Here is a 9493-nt window from a genome sequence, read left to right as displayed (position 1 = left end):
GGGGGTTTAGCCAGGGGAGAGGTGACCGCTGCTCAGGAACTGGCTGGGCATCGGTCAGTGGGTAATGAGCAATTGCATTGTGCATCAGTTGTTTTGTATATTCTTTTATCATCATTATTATTATTATCATTATCATTATTATTATTATTTTCCCTTCCTTTTCTGTCCTATTAAACTGTCTTTATCTCAACCCATAAATTTTACTTTTCCCTTTCCCTTCCTTTTCTGTCCTATTAAACTGTCTTTATCTCAAAATTTTACTTTTATCTCAACCCATAAATTTTACTTTTTTTCCCTTTTCTCTCCCCCATCCCACTGTGGAGTGGGGGGAGTGAGCGAATGGCTGTGTGGTGTTTAGCTGCCTGCCGGGTTAAACCACAACACCCAGCCTTTTAAAAAACAATTCCAAATCAAGGAGTAAAATTGGAAAAAAAGAAGTATTTTAACTTTAGGAGATAATATCTCTGCACATGAGTTCCACTGCAGTAAAAGCGAAGAAGCACTTTAAATGTAGGCTTCATTTCTACTGGTATAGTTAGCCTATGTAGTTAACTAGAACACTGATGTGTTTTGCCAGCTTTAATCACGTTGAAAACCTCACAACACCTGATATTTTGCTTTAAAAGCTAGTTTCTGCAGACAATGAGAAGTCTCATGTATTTAAATTTAAAGAAATCAATTTTCCATTTAAATAATTTGAAAATAACTCTTTTTTATGGACTGGTTGAGCATCAGGATCTATATACACCAGTTCTATCTGCAGTTCACTGCATCCAAAGGGGCACTTCAAAGCCTTTCCAAAGCTCCCGCTGAAACTATGCTCCATCCTTCACTTACTTTTTTTTTTTCCCCAACTCATAGCTGTTAAGGAAAACAACAGCAATGTCATTTCAGCTTTCTAGAAGGTTATATTTCTAGGAACTGGGAGAGAGGAAATAAAAGAAAGTTAAGTATAAAAAAATGCTTAAATAACTGTGGGAATTTTTTATTTTCTTTAAAATTCTTATGGTTTCTGAGTACTTAAGGAATAATAGCTGTGAGGGTAATTATCACTGCTTCTAGGATACTCACATATGTGTGCTGAAGAAATAAAGAAGTGTTTTTTTCCCAATTATTTAAAAGAATCCCCTGATAAAATTACCGTTTTCAGCTAGAATGAAAAAGATTCTCCATGTAAGGAACCATGCTTCTTTTGGGGTTTTGTAATCCATAGAAATAAGAATCTCTAACATATGTAGTCAGTTCCCATCTAAATACAAGCTCTGTTGAAAGTTAGCAGCAGAAAAAAGAATGTGTTCATGTACATACCTCTGAGCAATGTTTTACCAAGATTCTGCATAAAACAGTATATTCACCAGGACACCATATGTTGCTTTACCTACATGCACAACAGAAACCTGGCAGCCTGTGGGAGCAGGCCAGGGAGCTGCCAACATTTTTTCCTAGCTGACACTAGCGGACAGCCAACTCTGTGTTCAAATTGACCTGCACATGGGCAGGGTTCTCCAGATGTTTGTACAGAGCCCTGAGACATATCTACCAAGCGGCTTGCAGGAAGTCAGATTTCAGCAGCTGAAGACATCAGTTGTCCTGAGAAATAGATGAAGAAAACAAAGGATCCCAGAGCAGCCCACCAGGAACTGAATTAAAGGGGTTAACAAGCAGGTATCATTCCTTTCAAGGGCTAACTGTGCTGAAGGAGCTGATGGATTACTTTAAGCCCTCAGATCAGTTTCCTTACAGAACAAATAATGAGGTTTTGAAGCCCTATTCAGACCCAGTAGAAAGGCAAAACTTAGGGAACAAAATATCTATATCAGTTTGAAAAAACGTACAGAATGTCTCCTTAGGTTGTGTGCTACCAACAGCTTTGCATGAAAAAATAATATGAATGGGAGGAATAGGCAGATATTTTAGAATGAGAAGTGAGCACTTGCCAATTAGCTTACTTGACTGATAAAGGGAATGCAGTCTCCTTCTGCTAATTGGTGCCTGACTGCTCTCTTTCCCCTATGAGTAGGTCAGGTTTCTTGTGTGATTTTAGCCACCTAGACAGACCAGGAAAAAATTTAATTTATTGCTCTCTGAGACAGTGGCATATCAACACAGTCCTTCAGCTTCCTTGGAGTAAGCTGGTTTTAGGCCCACCCCCCATCTCAGTGCAGTCCCTTTTACTAAAGGGGGAAAAAATTGAGGAGGCTGCCAGAAATATCTCAAGAGAATCTTTGGGACCCTACAGCCAACCAAAGTATTTATTATTAACCACACTGCTTCTAGGTAGAGGCTGTTTTCACTACATCTTTGAGTGTGAAAGCCTGAAAATGCTGGTTTAGTCCAAGGTACAGCTTTTCCCTCCTCACAATTCCTGTCAGTTTAAGGATACAGCTTCACAGCCCCTCAGAGGCAGTCTCATTTTCCGGCTGAACTTCTCTTGGACCTCCTTAATTTTATCTAGTTTTTTTACAGACTTTTTAACCTCAAGGACTCCACAAATTCTCCCATAACTTTACTTTTTTTCCTCCCAGAAGAGGCACCATACCTTTAAAAATGCCTTAGAATATTTCCCTGACTCTGTACTTGGGCTCCTTTCCCCCCTCTCCTAGCGCTCCAGGGCAGGGCTGTGGCGCAGGTGGCCTGTACCCTCCTTTAAAGGAGCAGTCAACACTGAAAAGCTAACTTTCCAGCTGGGGTTTTCATCACTGCAGTAGGAAAATGGTGATACTGGATTTACTTACAGGTCCATCTACACAGTATACTGCATATCATGTCTGCACCCACATGTGGCATGTTAGGGCACACGGGGATGTCCCCACCTCACAGACTGGCACTGTGCTCAGCTGACAGGCAGCAACTAACAGCAGCAGAACGGGGCACCTGCTACACAAGTGTCTCAGCTAGAACAGGCATCAGTGTCGGGGGAAGCGAAACATGGAGTTGGGTTTCGTACAGAAAAGGCCTGGACTGTTCACACGGTCATCTGCCGACAGCATCTCCTGTGTGGTAAGGGTGAAGGTGCCTGGCCCTCTAAGAGGCTCAGAGCATTCTGGAAGGCGGCAGCTGTCCCTGGAGCTCCCTGTCCTTCACACCTTAACACTAGACTTACCTTCAACTCAGCTTCACCTCAAGCAGCTGTAAAGCAGAAAGTGAGACCATGGCTGTGAGAAGCAGCTTTCTAACTCGCATCTTGGCTCCAGCTCCTTGTGCCTCTCTGAGGCTGTGCCTGGTGCTGGTGGTGAGAGTGAGGGAGGCCAAAGGCATGGTAAGAGGCCACAGGCAAGTGCATGTCAGGGACCAGGGGCATGGTGAGGGGGCACAGGAGAGAGCGTGTGGGGGACCAGAGGCATGGTAAGGGGCTGCAGTGCATGGGAGCGGGTAGAAGAGCTGGCCAGCAGCCCTTTCCTGTGGGGCAGGGGGATGGCCATTCCTGCCTCGGGCAGCTCCTTGTTGTGTGTTAGAAGCTCCAACAGTCCTTGAATGCAGGTCTGGTCTGCCAAAGATATGAAATATGAAGAAAGATTTAAAAAGTCAGAGGCGTGTGACATCCCTGAGGAGTTCTTGGAAATCTGAATGGTAATTCTTAACATGTGGAATTGGCAATGTGGCTGGCTGCAGGTTTACAGCATATGCACAGCTTACACAGGTGATTCCTGCTTCAAGTTCTCCCACAGTCAAGGCCATATTTCATGCATATACAGTGAAGTTGTGCAGCCTTCTTGATGTCTCTGATACCGTGTGCCAGTAGCAGCTGGTTAGTGCATATTTTAATTTGCTGTGACTGTACCTTGCATATTGGATTATGTATTATATGAGAGGCCACGGCTCCTACAACACTGGAACTAGGCAAGGATGTATTTCCTACTAGGACCTCAATTTAAAGAGACCTTCATAACATGCACGCACTCTTGCTGCAGCCTAATGCTGTACACCTTACCCCCACCCATGAGCCCCCATGCCGAAGAGCATCCCTTTGATCTGACCATGTATCCTACTGCCTACTACATAATAGCACAGGGAACCCAAGGTACTTCGTAGTACATCATTTGAATGTTGCTTTCACACCCTAGAAAAATCTTTTGTCATTCTGTAAAGAACACTGAATATTCAGAGGGATCCATTGGCAGCTCTGCATTTTATAGAGTACCTTAGATTTCATTTTCCAGTATAAAGGCCTGATTCAAAGCTTTGTGAAGTTCATGACAATCTTGTTTCTAGCAGGCACAGGATCAATTTAGCTCTTAATTTAGCTCACCGACCATCCTGATGTCAGGTCACAGATTCAATTTAGTTCTGACTTCCACTTTCCCTAGTTAATCCTTTCATTTGTGAATACTTCCAGCAGTCAGGAGTTAGACATTCCTGTTTTAAGATTACTTCAGAGGATTCATATCTCTTCAGTCATGTGGTATGCATTTATATCAGACTTCAGTGATTTCACCTATTTAACTTCCACTTTCTTGCTGGATTTAGTTGCCTTGTTATTTTCAGAAACAGAAATCTTGCTGTGGATCATTAAGTTGGGGTACTGCACTGAAGTGCAAGTTTTACATTTTCAATAATTGGTTATTTATTTAGTCTTGGGAAAAAAATCTAACAAAAATGCCCTTCCTGGCCTTTTCCCTGCAGATCCCCATCATAATTTCTCACTGAATTATATCAAACTTAATATCATATAAAAGCTTTAAAACACTGAGAGGATTGGACTGTTGTGTATTTTAAGGATGGAAAAGGAGGGATACAACAATGATAAGCAGCTAAAATGATTTTGGATGAATGAACCAAAATCCAAAAAGGGTGCTCACAGAGTGTAGCCTGGAATGAGAGGCCTTCTTGCATCATTCTCCATCATGTCATACACTGATTGAGGAAAAAGGGAAGGGAAGAGCGCCATGGCTTAGGTCATGTATTTTACATTATTTGGGGGATATTACCTCTCTTTTTGACTCCACTTACAGTTTTGCCTTTTGTATGTGGTAAGGAACATTCAGTGTCATATTTTCTTTTACCTTTTTATACAGGAAGGGCCAATGAGAAACTGATTCTTAGGTTCTAAGTAAACATAGAAATATATAAAATTATTTTTATTAGTCTGTTAAACTTTGAATATGTATATATTATTATCTAAGCACACTTACAAACCCATGTGGTTTTGTTACTCTTATTATACTATGTTAATAGTGATTCAGAGGGTACATATGTATATACCTGACACAATGAAGCTCCTATGTCCACAAGATGCCTAAATAAAGAATACCAACAAATCGCTCTTAGCCATGCCATTTTGTCTGTCTTTGAATGTTTATATGGTTGGAGGTTTACTGGGGTTTACTTACTCCGAATGCAAGTCAAATGCCAAATTCAGGTAACATACAGACAGAATTAGTTAAGTATGCAGCTCTGCTCACATATAACTCTTTGGCTTAATTGTTTAACATGTCCTTAGCCCCAGCTATTTTTTCGCTATGTGGAAAAAACCTACCAAAATTTTTGTCACAAAATGTAGAGATAAATTAGACTTATCCACAGTGGACCACTGTCACAAAATAGCAGTTGCAAAAGCAATGAGTGAAAGGAAATAGTCCTTTTTGAAGTTAGTAACTTTTTGAAAATCAGCAAGAATCTTTCTAACCTCAATATCTTGCTTTTGATACATTAAATGACTTGCCATTTTCTTTTGTTTTTCCTTTTGATTTGCAGCTGCAAAGATTAACAAGTATCAGATAAAGAAACCTTGACCACTTTTCTGACCTCTTATATTCAGTGAATCATTGTCAGCTCCTGTAAAATGAACAATATTAATCAATATTAGGAGGGAGACGAAAAGGAAGTAGAGAAGTAACTGTATCTTGCAACAAAAACTGGGGGTTATTATGTCTAGACAGGCTGTATAAGACCAAAGCACTCAAAAAAAGGGAAAGTGGCAGTTTTAGCTGCACGATGTCTAAAGGCCATTTGAGTTGTGCCGATAGTTTTTATATATGCCCAAGTCAGTATAATCAGTGTTTTATACAGTCTGTTCACTCGGTAATACTTGACTTACTGCTCTGGTTGTTCTGCCATTCTTTGGTGTAATTTTTCATCACAAAAGAATGGATGGTGGTCATATCAGCCAAGTGCAGATAGTAGTTTCATTTTTTAAGGTGGGAAGCAGTAGCTTTTTATTAGGAAGCAAGATGTTCTGTGAGAAAGACTATTGGACACTTAAAATGACTTCTGAACTTCCCTTTTGGCTCTGGCACTCATCTTTGAATTGCCTTGGTGATGTGAGCAGCCATAAAGGCGGCCTGGTTAGAGGGGAAAAATACTGAACAGAAGAAATTGTCTGCTGAAAAATACTGACAGGGAAAGGCCTGCCAGCCTGGGACTATGAGCCTGGGAACTAGGCCTGGGAACCAGAAACATCCTTGAAAAGTGCAGCTGGGGTACCTAGAAACCAGGCACATCCTGAGATACCATGGATAAGCGCAAAGACAAGGGACTGTAATGGCAATTTCTAATCTGAGAAGGTGGAAAACCACCTGAAAAATAAAATTGCTCTGAAAGAACAGAAAACTGCATCATGTATTGGCTGTTTAAAGTGAAAAATGGAAATTAACAGCATCTACTGGTTGCTCGAAGTAGGATGTCCTACACCCTCTCAATGTTATAAAAAGGACTTAATTTTTATCCAAAATGGAGCCTCTCACTCCCTGCGAACTTCCCGGTTGAATCCCACATGAACTTTTTATGAGCTCTTGGACTCTCACTGGGGACACCTGGCTGACCCCAGACTCTGTGACATGGATCATTTTTGAAGGGAGACACTGTTACCTTATTGGTTCAGTCTGTCCTCCCCTCTTTTGGGGGTGGTGAGGTCCTCCCCTCTGGGATCCCTCCCCCCTCCCTTTTTGGATGGTGTGGGCCCTTCTGAAATCTGTCTAATTTGCTTCGTATTGGTATTATATATATTATATAAGTAATCTGTCATATCTGCTGTTATATTGTTGATATGTTTTCTTCATCAATGATAAGTTGTAGTAACCTGTAGTAGTATGTAACTGTCTGATTGTTGCTGTTATTGGTTGTACTGCGATACTGATTGATCCTATTATTGACTGATAACATACTATTGATTGATACAGTATTATTGATTGCTGATAGTAATTTGTAATAGCTTGGTATATATATTAATTCATATTCACTTTATTAATTATATGTATGTTTGCCAGTGGTGATTTTTGTGGTATTTGTGGTAATCTGTAATAAAGTAGAGATAAAAAAGTAGAGAGAAAAAAGTAGAGGATAAAGCCTCCGTGTTCTTGTGTATTACAGAATGCTGTGAACCAACGGTTGTGATCTCTACACACCTGAAGGCCAGGTAACCCTTTAGGTTGTGACGCTTGGGAAAATCACTTCACCTCCTGTGCTCCTTCCCTCTTTCTATAAAATCATTTCAGTTAAAACTGTGTAGACTTCTAGCTTTCTGTCTTAGTCTTCCTTCCCCACCAAGTGAACTGCTTCAATTCTATTTTTCTAACTCTCTTTTCTAGACAGATTTATGAGCAATGGAGACTTTATACCTCATAGAATCATAGAAATACTAAAACCCCCCAACATTAATGTGAAACTGCTTTCTTGTGAAATACAGAAATGGCATTTTTTTGAAACTCCTTTTTTGCTGGCAAGAGTTTCACAAAATAGTATGTTTGTCTTGCTGTACCATGGGAAGGGGAGGAAATTTTTTATGATGCTATCTATAGAGAAGAGAAAGAGGAGGACAGAGTCTGAATCCAAGACCTTATATTTTATATAGTTTCCCATGCCTTTACATAGGAAAAAGGCAATATTTCACATGCAGATACGTCAGACGTCTCTCTTATGAAACAGAAACATTATTAACATTTTTATGTCTACTGTAAGTATGTTAATCATGTAGAATGACTTACTACATATAACATTTTCATTTCCCAAGAGAGGAAATAGAGCAACAAATACAACACCACTATTAAGTTTTGACAAAAAACAAAGGATAATATTTACTGTAAAGAAGAAAATATTCCTAAGGAAGCTAACAGTGTAGTAGAATGAGATTACACAAAGAAGTTTAAACATACAAGTAACACACTAAATCCTTCCTTTCTCCTGACATGTTCAATGCCAAGAAAAAAGAATCTAAGGAGTGAGAGTAACAAAAAACACCCCAATCTAAATAATTAATTTATGAGTGGTGAATTAAATTTTACTTCAGTGAGTGCTTGTGTTATGTTGTAAGAGCAAATCCACATGTGAAGTTCTGTGAACAGAACTTTTTCTGTTTAGTCTTCAAAGAAATTAAAGCAATTTCAAGAGAAAAGATGTTTTGTAGAAACTGCATGACTCAATAAAGACAAATGTGAGTGGTTTTAGCAAGAGCAACAGTTATATTTTAATTCTAATAGATTTTTATGGTAAAAGATTTTTTCTGCTTTTTCAGTTCTAATGGCATTGACCAGATAACCATGATTTCTTTTGGAAGAAATAGAATTGTGTTAATGATTTATCAGAACAACAGTATTCAAAGGTCATATATTTATCATATGTTAAGATGAAGTATGGTGGTTTTGTTAATATCTTGCATCTTCATTAAGTACTGAAAATAATTAATTTTATTATTCAGAAACCTCTTTACTACACAGGTTCTATTAAGGTTACTTCTTGTATAAATCAGTTTAACAAAAATAATGGAGCTGGTCATGTTTTGCCTCCTCATCTGTCTCAAATTTCAGGAACCGCATGGTCCAGAAGATGGTGTACTAGCTGGAGAGGTGTTTCCACTTGGGTTCTGTTATGGACTTGCTGCAGTAAATTTCCTTGTTGCTGTTTCCCCTCCTTCTGTTGTCCAATATTTCAAGCACTTTGGAGCAGATGTGTTCTACTATGTTTCTGTAATCCCTGGCACAATTAGGACTTCATGTTATTTTACATCTGAAGGATAATTTTAAAGTTAAAACCACAAGTCAAGTAGAGGTAAGTTATTCTATATTGTAAAATTTATTATAGCATACTAGTGTGAAAGCTTATATAGGCATGAGGTGACGTATGTTATATGAACCATTAATTAGATCTTCTTCACGGATTCAGTACATACCTATGGAATTTGCAAGTCAGTGTTTGTGTGAAAAAAAGTACAGAATCAAAGAAGCTGTCGAGCAAAGACTAGGATCCACAGGACATGATAGAGTTTTAAATGACCATCAAGAGAAGCAGAGAGACATTAAAAACAAATGGAAAGAATTTACCACAGAATATTTTAAAAGGTAATAAGTATGCATAACTAGCATGAGAAAAGTTTTTTCTTTTGATACTGATAATAAATTTAGCACTTTTTTTTTTCATGAGTGTTTTGTTGTAAAGAATTTCCTTATTGCATTGAGGAATGTAATCTTAAAGGCTAATTTTAGCTAAGGCAGGCTCTTCTCCTGAGGCTGTATTGACAAATGGTTCTTCTGAAGGGCAGTTCAGAGCCTAATTCACGTGC

Source organism: Aptenodytes forsteri, unplaced genomic scaffold, assembly GCF_000699145.1.
Source record: "Aptenodytes forsteri isolate BGI_AS27 unplaced genomic scaffold, ASM69914v1 Scaffold94, whole genome shotgun sequence".
NCBI lineage: Eukaryota > Metazoa > Chordata > Aves > Sphenisciformes > Spheniscidae > Aptenodytes > Aptenodytes forsteri.
The sequence above is the reverse complement of the archived record's forward strand: the minus strand, read 5'-3'. Positions refer to the sequence as shown.